Below are 15,719 nucleotides of genomic sequence, written 5' to 3' on the forward strand. Positions count from 1 at the left end.
CCCTCCCCGCTGCCTCCGCCGGGCGGGCGCGTGAGAGCGGCGCGCGCGCGCGGGCAGGCGGGCAGCGCCCGGGCGGCGGCGGCGGCGGCTGAGGGAGCGCCCGTCCGCACCCCCTTCCCGGGACCCCTCTCAACACCGCTCCTCGGGACTCCCGGACCTCCCTCAGCACCGACCCCCGGGACCTCTCTCAGCGCTGACCTCCGGGACCCTCTTCAGCACCCACCCGTGGGACACTCCTCAGCACCACCCTCCTCAGCGCAGAGCCTCGGGACCTCTGTTCAGAACCGACCGCCCTCAGCCAGCGACCCTCAGGACTCCCCTCAGCGGCGGCGGCGGCTGCGGGATGCGCCGCGCCCCGACACCCAGGTAAGCGGTGGCGGCGGGGAGCGGAGCGGGGCGGGGGCCTCCGGTGCGAGCGTGAGGTGGGAGCGGCGGGGCGGGGGTCGTGAGGCGAGCCCCGCCGGAGCATCGCGGGGCCGGCGGGAGCCTTTGTTCGGCGGAGGAGGGCGAGTCTCCCCGGCGTCGTGGGGTCTGCTCGGTGTCGCGGAGTCCTCCCGGTGGTGTGGGATCCTCCCCGCTCCCGGTGGGTGCGCGGTGCGGGGCAGCCCCGCGTTCCTCCCCCTCCCCTGTGGCCCGTGCGCGGCGTTTCACCGCCCGGTGCCGCTCACCCCCGTCGCGGGTGGGTTGGACAGACAGAACATGGAAAAAACAGCCTGGCGGGGAGGAGATTTACCTCAGAGGCTTCCCCTGTGGGGCCGTGGGCTGCAGCCCTGGGGGAGGCAGTCGCCCTGAGGCCACGGCTATGGACAGCGAGACGGGAGCGGGTCGCGGTCCCCGCGGACGCGCCGTGGCTCCGGCAGCCCGGTGCGCCACGCAGAGCCATTCCCGAGCGCCCATCAGCCATTCCCACCCGTCGGAATGAGCTGTCCCTGAATTTGCTTAGCACAGTGTTGGACTTCACGGCATTTCCCACCCTGGCACGTCGGACCCCTGTGGGAGCACTGCTCCTCCGCAGGTTAAAAGAGTCGATATTTCTTTCTGGAATTTTCCTAAACGTAGCCAAAACGGCCTTTGCTTTATCCCAAAAAAATAAACCCCCACGGACGTGACCTGCGCTAGGACCTGCCGTAAGTTCGGAGCCGGGCTTTTGGCCACCTCTCAGTTTCTCGATCGGCTTCTTCCTCCATTTACGTTTTCCTATCCCCAGACCAAGCCGAGGGTGATAGAGTGGGGAGCGTGAGCTCAGCAGAAATCATGGCTTTCCCATCCCGCGCTGCAGCGCGGTCCCTGCCCATCGGCGGATCAAAAAAATAATCACGTAGCGGCAGAGGAAGATTTGCTGCTACGGGAGGAAAACCGGCGCGGTGTCTCGCTCAGTCGATAACCAAAGGCTGTAATAAATCGCTCTGCAAATAGATTGCTAGGTGGAGAATTGGGTTTCTGGCCGGCTCAAGTGCTTTCCTGACTCTTTTCCCATGGGACTGCTAGGAAATGACAGGGGAGCGTTGTGTTCCTATGGAGAGGTGCTTGGATGTTGCGGTGATGGGCTGTGAATCCTTAAGCACGACCTTACAAATCTGACCTTATCCATAAACTCCGGCTAGGTCAGAGCCTGCATTATTCCTGAAGAGCATCATCTTTTTAGCCCCTTGCCATACTGTCACACGATTTCCCCTATGTCCTTGAGTAAACTCACCCATTTCAATGGCTTTTCTCATTTTTACATTTTATTTAATTGAAATAACACGCTTTTCCATGCCTTTTTCCCCTCATTAAGGCTCTCCCAGCCTTTGCCTTCCCTTCTGGCTGTAATTTTTGATCCCCAAAACCATTTTGGAAGCTGTCAGTCAGGCTGCTGTTGGCAGGGAAGGTAATTCATCAGCCCCAGCACACAACTACTAAGCTTTTGTTTCCTGGGCTATCAATGATGATGCAACTTCATTTTTTAAAAAATTTTTTATTTATTTATGTGTTTATTGCAATCACGGCATAAATCAGGGTGGTTTAGAGATTTTTTCCTCTCAGTTGAAAGGCCTAGTGCCCATCAGCAGCACTTGGAAAAAGCTTTATTGGAATTTATCATGTATTTTAAATGTAGATCTGTTTTGTGAAATTATTTGTTCTCCGCATCCACTGCTCCAGTTATGATTTATAAACTCCACATTTTTAGCTTTTTTTTCTTCCTTGTTTTGGGTGGGGAAGCTGCATTTTCAGATTCAAGGTATCAAATGCCTGACATGACTACTGCTGTTACAGCATCTTTCACAACCACTGGTACTAAACCACTCAGACAATCAAACCTTTGGGATCCTTCACTAGGAAAATCTGAATGTTTTATGCCTAAATTATTTGTGTCTGGGATATTTATGATGCGTTTTGTGAGCATTGATCAGGTTTGCAGGAAAACCCCTGAGAATGCCAAGCACCTGAGTTCGGGCACTTGGGAAACATGAAACTCAAGTTACCTGTGCAGCTCATGTCAAAGTGTGGCTCCACTTGAAATCCTCATGCCCTGCTTGATTTCTGGGAGAGCAGTATTCTGCTCTGGATGGAAGAACAGATTGCTCCTTCCCATGCCTGCAAGTCAACAGGGGGAGTACTGGGAGCACAGGCACAGTGCTGGTCCCTCCACTGGTTTTGCAGCTTGGCACCACCAAACTGCCAAGGAAGACCAGGGCTCACCATCACAGCCTTGAGACCACAAGTGTCCTGTAGTCCTGAAGCTTAAATGCCTCACTCAGGTCTGGGGAAACCAGGAGCAAACTTCTAGTGTCTAAAACGGGTGTACAAGGAAGCCAGAGAGGGACTCTTCATCAGAAGCTGTAGTTCCAGGACCAGGAGGAAAGGCTTCCCACTGCCAGAGAGCATGGTTAGATGGGATATTGGGAAGAAGTGGTTGGCTGAGAGGTGGTGAGGCCCTGGCACAGGCTGCTCAGAGAAGCTGTGGCTGCCCCATCACTGGAGGTGTTCCAGGTCAGGTTAGATGGGGATTGCAGCAACCTGGGATAGTGGCAGGTGTCCCTGCCCGTGGCAGAGGGTGGAACAAGACCAGATTTTAAGGTCCCTTCCAGCCCAAGCCAGTCTGGGATTCTGTCATTCAAATGTGAGCAGAGAGTTTCTGAAGTCATTTGTGGTGGTTGGTTTTGGTGAGTGTAGTGTGGCCATTTTCTGCCCAGTTCTAGTTCTTGCTCTAAACTGTGCAACTTTTGAACTCAGTTCCTTTAAAAATACATTTATGAGAGAGCAAACAAGGTCGTTGAACCACTGGAAGCATCTTAGCCGGTCAAACTTGATTTCAGAAATTCCTGCATCCCCTCAGTTTGTAAATAAAAGGGAATTTGCGTTCTCGTTTGCTCGCAAAACACCGGGGTTGAAGGCATGTTTGTTGTGTGGTTGATGAAGCTCCCAGCTTGGGCCTGGACTCTGGCTCCCTGAGATGGGCTGGGTGCAGGTTTCAGCTTTGGAACACGGTGGTTTTTTTGTGTTGAGGTTTAAAAGTGCATCTGAATTTCTCAGGCTTTGTCCTGCGTGCCGACATTTGCTCCACTTCCTCTCAAGTGAACGGGATTTCTCCCCTCTCGACAAAGTAAACATGAGCATAAATATTTAAAGGATCACGGTTCAAGATTGCAAATTGGAGACTTTCTCTAGCATTCCTTTGGACAAAAGCAGTAGCATCAGTTTGCGATGTCTCTGAGTGCTTCCCTGCTCTGGGGAGAAGCTTGGTAATTCTTTGGGCTTCACGCTGCAAAACTACTCTGCCAAGTTTTCAGGTTAGATGGCTGGGATTATGGCAAAGCTTGGGTTTCTTATGAAATTTTAAGAACAAAATGCTGCTGATGGGATACCTATGGATCATTGGAATTGAGATTGTTTTTGTGGAATTTTATTTTTCTTTTACACAGACCGAATTTTTCCATAGGTTTTGGGTATACATGTGATGGCACAGGTGTTCAGAGTTGAGACTATAGAAACCAAACATATGAAACTCTTGCCAGATAATGGATAAAAACAGGAAAAAAGGGAAATGGAATAGTCTATTTTTTTGTGTGTGTGACTCTTTAATATTAAATCTTGTGCAGTGTTTGACAGGTCAAACACCATGGTAGCATATGCATCTTACTCCTGTGATTGGGTCCATGTCTTAACCTCTCTGTCTTGGAATTAAACTTTTAAAAGTGGAAGTTAACAAACCACTTGACTTCTGAAAATATGAAAATTCAGGAGGGAGGCTATTGAACATGGATTTTTAGAGTTGAACTGACTTTTGTGTCTGTTTTTAAATTATCAATAGCTGCAGTTTTGTTAGACCTTGTGGTAGTGTTTTTCTGTTTGTGGAAAGGAATCTATGGATCCCTTTTTCACAGGTACCTGTGGAAAAATCTTATAGGTGGGGTGAAAGTTCCATGTCTTTGCTGCAATAGCTTTTTATTCCTAACAAAATGCCCATGATCTTAATGCTACCTCTGAAGGAGGAATGTAGGTTCACCTGGGTCAGAAGGCAACTCAAGAGGTTTATTGGTCCAAAATCCTGCTCCCAGCAGGATTGTCTTCCAAGTCAGATCGTGTTTTGCATGGCTTTAGGTGTCTCATGTCAGTTGTCTTCCACCTGTGGTTTGTGGGCTGCAGGAGAAGGGAAATGAAGTGGTTTGAGCTGTATTAAGTGGGAAGTGTCCAAGTAGAATGAGATCATCCATGACCCACTGCTTGCAGAGCATAGTATTCCACTTGCACCCTATTAAACTGCTGCTTCCCACTGCCTTTCCATGAGTTAATTAAGCTGGTATAGTCACAGGCTCCAGCTGAAAGAGGATCTGGCCTGGCTGAAGTAAATTTTGGGAGAGCAGGGATAGTCCAAGTCCATTTGCTGATAATCAGCATGAAGCTGGCAAGTGGCTCCACAGTGTTTGGTGGAAACTCCTCAGAGATTTTCTAGGCAAAATGAAATAAATAAAAAAGGATTTATTTTTGAAGGATTATTGTTATCCTTCTGATTACTTATGCTGTTCAAGTCTTGCATTGCAGTTTCTCATTAGGCATGGATGGGCATCCCTTTGGAGAGGGATGAGATGTCTCTTTGTGTAGGGTTTTCATATGCCTTTTGCTGTTCACACCGTGCCAAACCATGGTTAGACAAAGCCTTGGGTCGTAGTTTTGAGCTCTGTTGGTGGTTTTTGTCAGCCCTTTTTTAGAGTTGTGCTAAGAGCTTCATGAAGAGACAGAATGTGGTCTTCAGACAGGCAAATTTTTTGCCAAGGGAGATGGGACTCAGGAGTGGAAAGGCCATGGTGCACTAAGGATGCTCAGGGTAGGATGGCAGTGAGGCTGGGTCATGTTGATGCCATCATGGAAAACAAAGAAGATAGGAGCTACAAGAGCTGATAAGGCAGCCAGTTATCCTGGGCAGATACACAGTGTATCCAGGTTTGTGTATAGATACCTGTGCTGTCTCTGCATTAAGCACCCAGATACAAACTTAAAGTTTGCTTGGACCCATTGAGATGAGCCTCTATATCCTCCCAAGGAATATTGATATTCTGTAGTTGCATCCTTTGTCTGTTGATGTGAGATCATATGTGGGGAGCTCAGCCAGCTGTGTCTCACCCCAGCTCTCATTTCACTCATATACAGAGTTATGTTGCTTTTTTTGCAGCTACATGCCTGACTTAAAACAAGATGCAGGCATAACTCTGCTGTGGTCTCCTGTCATCTCTCTGCTGGCTTGTGGTGTGCTTCTAAAGATCTCTGCCATGTCATGGAGGAAGTTTATGAAATCCCTGTTGGTGTTACAACCCTTAGGGATAGGCTGGCTCTATGTATAGGTGGTCCCCTTAGATGGGAGGGCTGGACTGGACCATTTCACCCCTGATAGTTTTGGTGGTTCCAACTCTCTGCTCAGCTTCTCTTGGAAAAATCGTCTTGGTTTCCATCCCTGTGACTTGCAGGAGTTACTGCAAATCCCTGTTAGGAGCAGAGCAGGGGCCCGTCCTGCTTGGATGCTGCATGAAGTAGCAAAGTAAAAACATAGTTTAAAATAAACAAATGCTTTTGTTACCCCATTTAAATGTAAAAATAGCCAAAATATGTGGGTTTCAATATAATTTTTGGGTCTTATTTGCTGGTCTCTTTGCCTTGAATCACTTCTGGCATCACCCAGATGACCTTGAATCCTAGAGTTACTCTTCATATGCCTGTTCTGGGTCTTGGCTTTTATCCATCATGCACAGATAATCTGACAGCCTTCTTGCTGTTTTTTTTTAATCAAAATTCTTTGAACTGTCTTCTATTTCTTGCAAAGCATGACCTTTAAAAAGGTAGAGGATCCTGGATAATGCTGTATCATGGCTGAGCACTGATGGAAGAGGAGTGTTTAATCCAGATAGATCCATCTTTGGAAAACCTGAGCTTTAAAACCAGCTCAGACTATGAATGCTTTTGATAGACAGCCAAGAATTCTTTTATTGTATTCAGCATCTACATGGCTGGTTTTGAGGGATGAACTTAAAACAAGTTAACTGAAAATATTTACTTTAGTAGACTTCCGTAACTCCACTGTCTTTTCATACTTCACGTAAATACATAGACCAAAATAAAAATTCTCTTAAATGTTGCCATTTTAATTTTTATGGCACTTGTCTATAAACTGCTAGGTTGGTTTGTGCTTGTTGGGTGCACAGGACAGCCTCCCCGGGGAGGAATTAGTAAATGATTTAATTGTTAAGGAATGTGGTCCCATTAGGCAAAAAAAAAACAAAACCCAAAAAACAAAACCAAATGGACCGCAGTGGATCCTTAGAAATGTTGTGCTTGATTAAAACAATGCTGAGCAATTAGTAATGATTTTTTGAAATAAATTAGTTTTTTGGAAGAGGGAAATTATGTGGTAAATAATCCTTCTGGAGGTTTCTTTGAGTGCAGAAGAGCCAGTCTCTGCTCCTTAATTCATCAATTGCTTAATAAATGAGGCATCATTATGTGGAATTTGTTGCTGTTGGTGGTAGCAAGGATGGCTGAACCACTCCAGCTCAAAAAAGGGATTTGGAGAGATGCTAAAAGCAGAGCCACTGTTTCTTTTGCTTATTTTCATCCGAAAATAAAGATCCAGCCCTGCTGCCAAGGGATGCGGCGGCCCAGGCGCCTCCCTTGGGATTCGGGCCCCACGTTGGTGGAGTGCGGCGAAACGTCTGGCTGAGCAACGAGGGCACTCTGGGCTTCCTCCTTCCCGGCGAAACGTCTGGCTGAGCAACGAGGGCACTCTGGGCTTCCTCCTTCCCAGTGAAACGTCTGGCTGAGCAGCGAGGGCACTCTGGGCTTCCTCCGTCCCGGCCGGACCGCGGCACCAACAACCTGCACGGGCAGGAGCCTGTCAGGAGAGCTGGGGCCATCACTGCCGATAATCTTATCCGGAGGCACTTCACCGTGCCTGGCAGGTAGGCAGGGAGATAGGAGGACAATGCAGAGCAGAGGTCAGGTTTGAGGTGCCTGCAGCAGATAATGAGGAATCTTAAGAGTTTTCCTCAGCTATGAAGAGAATGAACTTTACCAAAAGCAACACAGGAGTCTGTCTGAATCCACAAATCCTGTTGCTGCTCGCTGCTTAACCTTGCTTGACTCCAGAGGTTGCCAAGTGCACCATGACTTGTCAGAGCACTTGTTTCAAAATGTAGTTCCCTTATCCAAATGCATCTCTGATCTCACTGCAATCCACAGGGATTTGATTAAGGAGTTTATTAGCATTGATAAACATTAGCAGCAGTATTTCTTCTTCTTATAGCTTTAAGAAATAACTTGCCAAGAAAGATGACTTGGCAGCTGTTGCCTGTTCCTTTTCCCCCCAGTTTTGTGGAAAAGACATGGACTTGTGCATTGTTCCAGGCTCTAATCTCTTTGTAATTCCAGGTGAGAAGTGCTGCCTTCCAGTGTTTTGTTTCTGAGTTCAGCTGTCCTATGCTGTGTTTCTTCATTTTTGTGATTGAAATACCCCTCTAGAGCCATTGTTGTTCATCTGGGGTGAACAATACAGTAAATATGAGGAGAAAAATATTAAAAAAACTGAAGAGCACTTCCAGCAAATGGGGTAAGCAGAAAAAATTAGCACAAAGTTCCATTTCTGAGGGATTGAGAATTCATTCTCCTACCTAAAAGTCTTTGCTGAAACAAGGGGGAAAAAAATCCCTGCTTGAGTATTTTCCTGTTCGCACAGAGGGAAGGTGTGAATCTCATCCAGGGTTTGCTGGCTTGGATTTAGCAACATTAGGGGTTTCCTCCTGTTTTTTTGTCTTCAGCTCAGCTGCTTTCATTTTTGTTTTGTCAGGGAAGATGTGAAACCTGAGGAGCAAAACCGAAATGAGATGTATAACACAGTTGTTGCAGTCTAAGGAGTGGCTCTGCATGAAACTTTTTCAATTGCAGACAAAACTCTTTTGAAAACTCAGTCTGATATTCGTGGTTCAGACTGTGTAGTGGGGACATTGTGACCTTCTGTCTAGTGATGAGTCTATTTTTAATAGAAGTGGAATCCTTAAGAGACTATCTCAGAAAAATAATTGGATATTAAAACCTGGAGACATGGTTTTACAATGGTGTGGGTGCAGTTTTTCTGTGTATTTTGAAGGTTTTTTCCCTTGAGCACAGACTATCCTCTGCACTGACAAAGGTGCTGGTTTTTTTTTTCTCTTCTTGTAGGACTGGATCAACTTTCTTTTCTGTTTTGGGAGCATTAATCTACATACTTTCTTTTCAGGTATGCTCTTCAGGGGCTGCAAGGGGGCAGGTATTCAAAAAACTTGAACAATTTTCCTTAGGTGAAGGATCATTACAGGTTCAGGTGCTGCCGTTATTAGCAAGACTCCTGCCAGCTGCAGTTTAATTTTCTAAATGTCTAAATGTTGAAATTCCAGACTGTTACACAAGTATGTATGTTGGTGTGCTTTGAGAGGCTGGAACTCTGGACTGCTGGGATGATTCTTAGCTAATGATGTTGATGGATTTGAAGAGAATGTCAGTCTGGGAAGTTAATCACCAAAATCATAAAAAAATTCAACCTGTTTGGTTTCTAATGTAATGTGGTTGCACCATGTAATAATATGCTTGCAAAATGATTGTAAAACTGCCAAGTCAAGTGGGAGAATTGAGCAGAAAATTGTGACTTAGGGACCTGGTGCTCACCAGGAGACCTTGAGATGCTTGTCCTGGTGGGCATCTTCTTCAGGAGCAGCCCATTGCAATGAGTTGCCTTCGAACCTTGGGGATGGGGGAGGACACTTGGAGGAAAACAAAGCTCAAAACGAACCAGAGACATTCCTCTGGTTTAGTTTTGGATTGTGCTAGCTGGAGTATCATCCTTTAGGGAGGACTGAGACAGAAGGTGCTGTGCTGGCACTGAGGACCTGGGTTAGGCCATATTAGACCTGAGATCATTCCATGTGTTTTTACCAGCGTCACTGGGATCTTCTGCTTCATCCTGTGCTTCCTGGTGCTCAGCAGCTCTGAAATCTGGACCTGAACTGGGTTTTGGGGGTTTGTTTTGGCTTTAGATTTTGGGGCTTTTTGCTGCTAGTGTGGTGGTTTTTTTGTTTGCTTTCTTTTTTTCCCCTTAATACCTAAAAATACACCCAGCTCCAGTCACCTGGTAGGAATCACCTATTGTAGAGGCAAGTAGGGAAGTAAAATCTCAGTGGTGACATTTGCTCACTGATAAGAGTATTTTTTTAATGCATTTCCTTTCCTCATTCTCAACATGCCTTTTAATTTCTCAAGAAAAAAGGTGTGGGGCCTTCTAGTGCCTTAGTGGAGATTGGAATCCTCTGTGGTGCATGTGCAGAGATCCACAGGGGAAGTCTTGGGTGTGTGAATTTGGGGTGTACAGCTATGCAACTGTGTGTTATTTTGAGGAAAACAAGTATTTTGTTTGTGTTACAAAGTACTGCTGAGGATTAGTGTTGCAGGTGAAATTTTGGGTTACCTCCTTTACTCACCATAATGTGCTGAAAAATTATCAATACACATTTGATCTTGCCTTTTTTTTTTTTTTTTCAATTCTTAAACCTTTTGTTGTCCTGAAGCTGTTGATTTTTGGGCAAAAACAATATGAGGCGGTCACTGTGGTCTGCAGGGTGGGGCTCAGAAAGGTCTCGTTGCTGATTCCCTTCTCTGGGAAGGGCTAATTATAGAGACAAACTGGGGAAGGAAGAGAACGGGGTCAATTAGAGCATCCAGCACAGTTTCCTTTAAATTAGAGGTTGGGCTGGAGAGATAAAAAAAAACAAACCCCAACGTTAAAGAGGCACGGAGTAAGACTTGAAATGCTCTGGTGCACAGCGAGCTCAGCAGCTACAGCAGATGTCCTGCAGTTTCAATTTTAAGTAAAGAGCATGTTGAATTAGGAGTTTTATTGCCAGAATTGCCAAATCGAGCTGAAAAGACAAGAGGAGATGTTGCTACTGTTTTTATTCTTTAATATGCTTTTGGCTTGCAGTAGGTCATGATAGTGAATGAAGCAAAGAAATAGCTTGCCCCATTGTTGATTAAAATGGATTTTGTGGGGGAAAAAAGAATTATTTTTAAAGTCTTTAATGCTCAGAATGTTACATTTTCATAAAAAGACAACTTACATCTTTGTGCATGTCACATGGATCAGTTTTGTATGTGTTTATCCCTTGTTGGAGAGGCCACTAGGGCTCAATTTTTTTCTTTTTTTCTTGGAGCTGTCTTATGGGTTTAAAAGTTTTTTTCCCTGGATTTATGTAAAAGCTAACTCAGATTAGAGGATACAGTATTTGAAGATATGGCGCAGACACGGTACAAGCTCTGGGCTCAGAGCTGTGCAGGTGTGGAAAGCAGTAAACCCCAGTGCCAAATGGAATTCGTGCAAGTCAGTGAAAAATCAGAACAGCTTTTATGGTCCTCTTCCCAAATGATCGTCTCAGTCCCTTAATTCCCTCTTGCCTCAGTTTTTAGGGCAAAGCCATGGTTGGCAGACCCTTCCCATGTCTGCCAGGTATATTTGCTTCCCCTTTGCCAGATTGCCTGCCTGGCAGCGTGCGATTAGTGGGAATTTCTGTGCACAAAGGGAGATGGCAGAGCAGGGAGAAAAAGACCATAGCTTCATCTGAATGTTTCAATCCAGACTGGCAAATTCCTTCTGCCGGTGCTGTGACTCATGCTGGGCTTCCTCACTGGAGGCCACTACTGGCAGGGCATCAAAGGAGCAGCCTGTGCTTCCAGGCTGGAGCTGAACCAGGATCTTCCTGGAGCAAGGGCTGGTTTTCTGGTTCTGGGATCTCTTGATGTACAGAAGGTAGTGAGATGCTCCCAAATCTCAAGGGAATTGGTGATAAATTTGATGAATTCATGCTGAGGGTAAGAAGGGTTTTTCTTGCTACTTTGAGCAAGGCACATGCCTGTCCAGAGAGTCCTGCCCAGCTGGGGCTGGGAAAGGCTCTTTGAGTCAATGACACAACCAGCAGAACAGTTTGTTCACTTCTGGTTTCTCGGGAAGAGCTGATATGCAGAGGTTTAGTGTGGCAGTTAGGAAATTCTTCAGCAAGAAAGGAAATTTTTATTTTTCCTGAGGGCATAGTAGAGGTACTCTTTGCTCAGGACTATGGCGCAGCAGAGTCTCCTGCCCTCCTCTTCTTCATTCTCCTGGTAAAACTGACTATATATATGCTTCTCCCTTGTTTTCGATTCAACCAACTTAGCTCTAAATCTTTGAAAGACTAACTTTTTTTTTTTTTTTTTTTTTTTTTTTTTGAGCAAAAACTGAGCAGCTCCACCAAGTTTAGGATTGTGCCACCAGGACCTAGGAGAGCATGCAGGATGTTACTGGTGGTTTGATGTGAGAACACCCTCATGAGTTCTACTCTTATTTTTAGATTTTTTTTCCAATTAAAGGGCTTGAACAGTTCCAAATGTTTTATAGAGTTTCTAATGTTATTTTATAAATGATTTACAGTGTTAAATAGTATTTTTAGGCTTTTTCTACCTTTTTATTGTATCATCTATGTGCCCAGGTCCCAGGTCCTTTGTGAAGTTGTGAACACTTTTACTGTTTGAGATGGATCTGTAGGGTCTACCAAGGAGATGTAAGCCTTGGCTGTGGGATATTCCTCATTTGTAGGTGTCATGTAGGGGAGAGAAAAGCTGCAGAGAATATGAAAGAGATGTTTCTTTCAAATGTCTTGCAGGAGGCTCTCGGAATATAATGAAAAGTGGTGGTTTTCCTTTTTTTTTTTTTTTTTTTTTTTTCTCATTCCTGAATAGGTTGGAACTGGAGATCAGCATCCTGAGCTGGCAGAGGAGTCAACATCTTGATAGCAATCTAGTGTTCTATATGTGGAAGCACCTCAGAGTACAGATTAAAAATGCAAAGTTAGTCCAGTGAGGATTTATTGGGGTGCAAGAGAAGAGCAACAAAATCATATAAGGCAGTGACTTTTGCTGCCATGTCCTGGCAGGTCAAGATTGTCCTTCTCAGATCAGAAGGAAGCTGCTCTACTGGCTGAGTTAAGTGCCTGGAAAGGGAGCTTTAACTTTTTTTTATTTTAGGAAGGATTTACCTCCCTCAATTTTTAATTTATACAGTGACATTCTAAATACCAGATTGTTCTGATTCCTTATTTGCTTCCATTCCATGTACACGTTCCTGTCCTTGTGATTATTCCATGTGTATGACAGCATCTGCAGCACATGGATGGGGTTATGGTTTTCATATCACCTCCTTGTCCTGTGTCTGTCTCCTGCAATCCCTGGGGTTTTGGAGGGCTGCTACAATACTTACATTTCAGCAGTGTTTCTAATTTTTTTCACCTGCTGTCTGAGTGTCAGTCTGTGCTCTCTCTCCTCTTTGTTTTGCAACATTTTGTCACAATTTAGGACGTTTTAAAAAACCAAGCTCCCTACTTTTTTTTTGGTAAAGTCATCAAATTGACATTTTTATTTCAGATTGTTTCCTGCAGAGCCCTGAATTGATTTTTTGCCTGTGTCTGATGAGTCAGCACAACTGTTGAGCTCATGAAGCTTCACTGATTGCTGAGTTCTGTTTTGCTGTTCAGTTTTTGAGTTAGCCCTTTAGCTGAGTGCACTTAAATGCAAAGTATTGCAACTTGTGATGCACTTGGTGGATCTCAACACTGAGCTGGGTTTATTTCTAATTAAGATTTTAGATGGTTGCCGGTAGGTAGTTGTATGTGAAAACTGCCTAGAGAAAGCAGTAGAGGTGCCCTGGGTATGATGTGCTGAAGGAAGTAATTCTTTCTTAGGTCTGTGATTTTTAAGAGTCTTATTTAATTTTGCATGGATTCAAGTGTCTGAACATGCTCAATGCTGCTGCTGCTGTATTTTTTTCCCTTCTCAGCCTACTCAAGATGTTAGACCTAGCTTTAATTTTCTCCATTTCCTATGATTCTCAGTTAACCCTCTTTTCAGGAAATCGGTGGCTTCCTGCAGGCTATTTGTAGTTGCTGCTGGCCAGCTGAAGCGAGGTGATGTCTACACACTGAAATATGATGAAATCCTTGGAAAGATTTGTTTGGCACTACCAGGATGAGATTTTTTTGAGGCATTGTTGAGGTGAAAGCCCATGGCAGCGGCACTTCATTAATCTTATTTACTGGTGTTTGAAGAATATCTGATGTTATTGTCCGTTCCTTCATACGGGAAATCTAATCTCCACTTGAATTAGCCTTTGGAATAAAGCTCCTGCTTGATAAACGAGTAGACAAATATTGGGGCCTTGCCACTGAGGGCCTTATCCTTCCCTGAGATAAAATGGTTGGGCTTGAACGTAGGTTATTTATGCATGGAAAACAGACTTATCAGCATTCCTGAATCGTCCCTGTTGCAGAGACTGGGCACTCCTGCCCCTAAACAAAGCTGCATTTAGCTTGATGACTTCTTCCCTAGCCCAGGAATAAAATATTTTCCTGTTTTCCCACGTGGCCAGTATTTCTGGCGCTGCTTATGGCGTGCATGCAGAAAATGCGTAAAGAATCCGGTGTCTGTGGGCAGATCCCACATCAGGCCAGGGCTTCCAGTGCCGTGCTGAAATAAGTGCAGCCTGTTCCCTCAGCGCCTACACGATCTGGCGACCTGGCGAGGGGAGGAGGATGGAAAGGGTCAGGAGCAGATTGTTGCCCTTGCTAATAAAACTTCTCGTCCATCCTGCAATCCTAGAGGGGATCCTGGAGGTTCAGCACTTTCTGCCTTGGAACAGAACAAGTGAGTTAAGCTGCCTCAAAGCTTCAGTGACATACGGGGCTGGTGTCAGAAGGTGGCTGGTGTTGGAAAGAGGGAGAATAACAATTTGGATTAAAGTTGGATTCATCTGAAGTGTCTTTGTGACTTTCCAGTGTGTTGGTCATTGTGATGTGGATTTTTTTGTTTTTTGGGTGAAAAAAGTAGAGGGAAAATTGCTTCCAGAGGTGGTCTTGCAGCTGATGGCAGGGAGCACTAGAATAGAGATGGCAGTAGAGTTAGTAGATGGAGGAGGTTGCTTCTTGTGCTTTTACAAAATTCCTATTGAAGCATTGTGTTATGGGGGAGTTCACAGAATAAAACCAGGACACTCCTTGGAGAGCTCCCCTTTGTTAACCTCTTGCAAAGCTAGCCCATGACATGGCTGTGTTCAAGATGAATCTGAGAAAAAACATTTGAAGCTCTTCATCATATTATTAGAGATGAAGTATGTATTCTCACTTCATCCTATTTCTATGTAAACTCATTAACTGACCTTCCCTGCTTTGTATTTCTCCTAATTTGTATTTTCAATGCCCTGATGGACAGTTTGGTGTCTTCGATGCTCATCTGATTGAATCTTTGTGTTGGTTTATAACGGTTTTTCTGTTTGCTCTGTTGTGGTGTGGAGTGAAGGGAAACCTCAGAGACATAACGGGATGTTGAGAGAGAGGGGAGAGGGATGTAGGAGGCTGTAGTTGGACAAAATCAGTCCTGATCAGCATTTGCAGTCAAGTGGGATATACAATGTAGTCATCAACTTGTGTAATTTTGGTGGAGACAATTCAAAATTCAATTTGAACACATCATAAAGTATCCATATGTTAATTTTGAAAGCTTCTGTATTTCTGGGTCTTGCTTGGTTTTTCCTCTCATTCATGCTCCTGTAAATGTTTGCCAGCAGAATTTATAGGACTAAAACTTCTTAACATCTGGTTGGCCTTGGTCCAGTAATCATCTGCCTGGGTTTTTCACCTTATACCTGAACTGGTAAGTACAGTCCTTAGGCATGGATTTAGGCATGCACTTCTTTGGCAATGTCCCTAAATCTTGATATTAAATGCTTTGTAGGTGTCTCAGCCTGACAGAATTTCTGGTGGTTAGTGTGATGTGCATCCACTTGACTCGTTTGGACACGTTAACCCCTTTTTTACCAGCCTGATCCAAAGTCAGAATTCCACCACGGACACGTTCAACCAGGTTTTTGGCCAGCTGCTCATGCTGCTGGCACATGAAGTGTAAAAAATACTTGCCATCCCTAGAAATGTATTGAGTTGGCTGGTTGTCTCCATGATAAGCCCACCTCAGTTTTGGGTTTCCTCATTCCCAAACACAGAAAGCAGTGACCAGATGATCACAGGGAAGGAGTTTGGAGGATGTGACCTCCTCTGCAGGAATGTGCTGTCCCTTTTACTTTTTTTTTTTTGCTCAGTCCAGTGCTTCTCATTTTCTTCTGAAAAAAACCAGCTGGTTTAACTTCCCCT

The 15,719-nt window shown here is 45.0% G+C and overlaps 1 protein-coding gene across 11 annotated transcripts in view; it reads left to right on the forward strand.

The window, feature by feature from the left end:
- The first annotated feature begins 2 nt into the window (after positions 1-2).
- MYO9A (myosin IXA) overlaps positions 3-15,719 on the forward strand; it is a 175,165-nt gene continuing 159,448 nt past the window's right edge. For all 11 annotated transcript variants that reach the window (XM_030281920.4, XM_030281923.4, XM_030281921.4 and 8 more), the window contains exon 1: positions 3-366. The gene's annotated coding sequence lies outside the window, so the exon portion shown is untranslated. The remainder of the gene's footprint in view (positions 367-15,719) is intronic.

The sequence above is a fragment of the Taeniopygia guttata genome, chromosome 10 (assembly GCF_048771995.1).
Source record: "Taeniopygia guttata chromosome 10, bTaeGut7.mat, whole genome shotgun sequence".
Taxonomy (NCBI): domain Eukaryota; kingdom Metazoa; phylum Chordata; class Aves; order Passeriformes; family Estrildidae; genus Taeniopygia; species Taeniopygia guttata.